The following is a 3,822-nucleotide window of genomic DNA, read 5'->3' on the forward strand; positions in this document are numbered from 1 at the left end:
ATGCAACAAGAAGGCCCTGACCAGATGTGTCTGTCCCTTCAATATCTGGCTTTCCAGTCTCTAGAATGTGCTACATTGGTTTTGTTAACCAGACACAAACCTGAATGCACCTGGAAAGAGGAACTTGCCGCTGAGAAAATGCTCTGTCAGATTGGTCCATAGCCAAATCTTTAGGGCATTTTCTTTACTAATTATTGATGTAGGAGCACCCACGACCCCTTCCCCCACTGTGGTTGGTGCCATCCCTGGGCTGGTGGGCCTGGGGTGTATAAGAAAGCAGGCTGAGCAAACAGTGAGGAGCAAGCAGTGCTCAGCTCCTGACTCCAGGCTCCCACCTTGAGTTCCAGCCCTGGCTTCCTTGGTGATGGATTGTGATGTGGAAACGTATGCAGAATGCTTTTGATCATGGTGGTTTTTGTTTTGTTTTGTAGTTTTACAGCAGTAGAAACCTGACTAAGAAGAGAACTACTTTACAAACGTTTCTTTATAAGTTACCCAGGCTCCCGAATTGCTTCACAGAGCAGACTGAGACACTTATGGAGAGAAAATGAAGAAAGGAGAAGCAGCCAAGATACACAAAAGAGACTGTTACTCGGAGCATTAGTTCAAGAAGCAGAGCCAGGATAGACCCAGCAACATGGCTCCCAGGCTTTGTCTGGAGTGGAACAACTCCCCATATCCATTAAACCTCCCTATGAGAAAAAAACTGAGCCAGCAGCCCATGCCCAACTGCGATCTACCCATGCCAAGGGAAACAAGCAGTGGTATAGGAGGTGCAGCTTAGAATTAACATCAGAGGAACCAGATCAAGAGCTCCACCGGGGAAAACTACTACTGTTGTTTTGCTAAATATTCGTGTTGATATCCATAGATTAATGCCACCGACAGACGTGGTCAGAGAACTTCTATTGGCAAAGGGCAGCAGCTCAAGGCTGGTCAGACTGCCCAAGGCGCAGGAAACATTATAGAAGAGGGGGCAGAAAGAATGTAAGAGCCAGAAGTGCTGTGGCCTGCCGTCTTCTGGACATGGAGTGGTCACTGCACTCACGAACTCTTAGAAGCTGTGATTGCTTCCACAAGACTTGCAGGAGACCAAGGCGCTCAACATTCCACCATGGGGAGAAGAGGGGCTCGTGAGGCTCCACCCCTCCTGATGAGCTATTGGTAATTCACTGCTGTGGGGAAGGGGAAATCATTTGGGGGTTGTCGCCATGCTCTAGTGGATGGCCTTATAGTCATGTGCATGCAAGCAGCACAAGCTGGACTCAAAGGATGAGAGAGACAGAGGGAGAGAGAGAACACAAAAGTGAAAGATGTATGGAAGGTGTTATGTGGAAGTGGATGGGAGGAGTTGGGGCGAAACATGGTCAAGATACATCCATGGAACTGCTGAGGGATAAGTAAAATGATTTGAAAAAGAAAATAGTTTGAAGGAAAAAATGAGAAAGAGACCGTGGGCTTCTCAACCTGCTGAGAAGAGACACCACCTGCCCAGCATGCCCCCTTCACAGTGCCCTGTCTACTCATTCACTTGTTTCTGCTAACAGCAAAGGAAACACTACACAAACTTGGGAGTAGCTCTCTGGGGTTCAGAGGTAACCATCCTCAGACCCAAGTATTCAGACATCAACTGAAGAAAGGAGACTACCTACAAGGCTGTGCCCCCACAGGCCCACAGGTCCTCAAGTCTGTCCACAAGGTCCACAGCCTTTAGGAATGTACGTGAATATTCCCTAGATGGGAAATATGACTGCTTCAGTCAAGCCTTCTGGAACAGTGACCTAAGTGTTACTCAGAGGTCCACACGGAACCAGAAACTCGTGGGAACAGTGCACAGCAACCCCTGGAGCTCCATAGGAAACCTAGATCCTTGCATAGGAGGCCATTTCATTCTGGGCTGAGAGTCATCGCCCACAAACCTATTCTCTATTAAGTACGGGAAGGCCAATGTCTCCTCAGGGTTGGCGTGAGTACTCTGTAGGAAGGGGCACTGGAGGGCCTCATGCTGACCCTCAGCCCACTGGCACAAACCACTGCTGACCTTGTTAGCTGAAATACAAGGGCTGGGACTTGTGGAGTCAGAAACAGAAATCTACCGGCTCTCTCCTCTGCCCATTTCAGATTTGACAGTTCACTGCCACCTAAAGAGCTTCATCATCTACTTAAAAAGTGAAGTTTAGCATACAAATATTTTCCCTTACATGGCAGCAAAGGATATGGAATTTAACTGGGAGACATTTATGATTCCTGATGAAAGGTACTCATTAAGTATAATTGTGATCATTATCTGGATTCTATTTTTACTTTTGCCTTTTTTTTTAATGTATAGATGGTATGCCTGGTCCAGGGAACTCCAAAATGTGCATTTTCCCTCTTCTGCACATATCTCAAGTTCTGTCCTAGCCCACAAGGTGGGTGCTTCAAAATCCAAGTCTGCTGGGAGCCTAGCTCTCTTGCTTCTGTAGGTAGGGCGAGCATAAGATCTCATTCCACATGAACGCGCCAATAGTTGGCTGGCTGTGGGGTACAATTAGTCACTTTCTCATAATAAGGAGCAAAGGGCTAATTGTTCTGCAAGTGGACAATTGCTGCTGTAATTATTAGTCCCTGTAATTTTTCATCCACCCATAATTGCACCGGAGGATGGGGAGGCTCGGCGGGCTTCACGTGCTCCACCCCAAGGCTTCTTTCCCGTGCTCCGGCTCGGAGGTTTTTTCCACTCGTCTCCTCCACAGTTGGTTGTGCTTTTCCGTGATTGTCTTTTTCTATTCTATGAAGTATAAATGCAAAAGCAATTTTGAAAAAGTTCCCCAGAATAATTTAAACCCTGAATCAGCCCTCTAGTTATGTGGTATTTTGTTAAACGTAATTTGAGTATTTACAAAGGCAAGCTGCTGGCTGGCATTTGGGAATCATGGAAAAAAAGAACGAAAACTTAGGAACATCCCCTCTTGGTCTGCTCTCCCCAGTAACCTATGCTCTTCTTGGGGCGGCGGGGTGGGGGGGGGCAGCGGCAAAATACTGAGTGTTCCCAAACAAATCCATCCCAGGCTTCTGGGAGCATGCTAATGGCAGGAAGCTAGTTTGCAGTTTCTCTGGGCAAGGTGGAACTTGTCCCTAGCCAGCAGCTACCTACAGGTAGACTAATTGGTTTTAGTTTTACATGTGGAACTTCTGATATATAGTGTTTGTGATGTTTCTCATGAAACATTTGGCAAAACGGACTGTTTCCCTCATGTCTCCTATCTCCAAACCCTGAACCCAGAGGAGACACTCGGGGCGGGGCGGGGCGGGGTGGGGGAGCATCCGAGGGAGCACAGGGCCGCAGTCTCCACCTAATTTGCAAAGCTGCTTGAGAATGCCTTGTACCAAAGGGCATCCCACTGCTCCCTTCTTCCGAGCCTGGCAAGACAAACAAGCTCACCGACACCCGCGGTGCTACAGGCTTCGCTTCAGAAGAAAAGGTGGAATGTTCAAGAAAAAGCCTTTCAGCTTCGTGGGCTCTCATCACACAAGAAGCCACAAAGCGTGGTAATGCTCGGAAAGGCAAGATTGATTTGGAGGATTTGGGGAGTATCATGCCATTAGGCAACACTTTGATTTTTTTTTTCTTCCTTGTTCTTTCATTGGTTTCAAGGAAAAGTGAAAGTCCCAGGAAGATAAAATCTGTACCTGATGAAATTGAGAAGTGGGCTCTGGCCAGATTACCTGTATGTAGGCAGTGAATGGTGCGCTTGCGCACTCTCTGTCTCTCTGTCTGTCTCTCTGTCTGTCTGTCTCTCTCTCTCTCTCTCTCTCTCTCTCTCTCTCTCTCTCTCTCTC

The sequence above is a fragment of the Myodes glareolus genome, chromosome 16 (assembly GCF_982192425.1).
Source record: "Myodes glareolus chromosome 16, mMyoGla1.1, whole genome shotgun sequence".
In the NCBI taxonomy this organism is placed as follows: Eukaryota; Metazoa; Chordata; class Mammalia; order Rodentia; family Cricetidae; genus Myodes; species Myodes glareolus.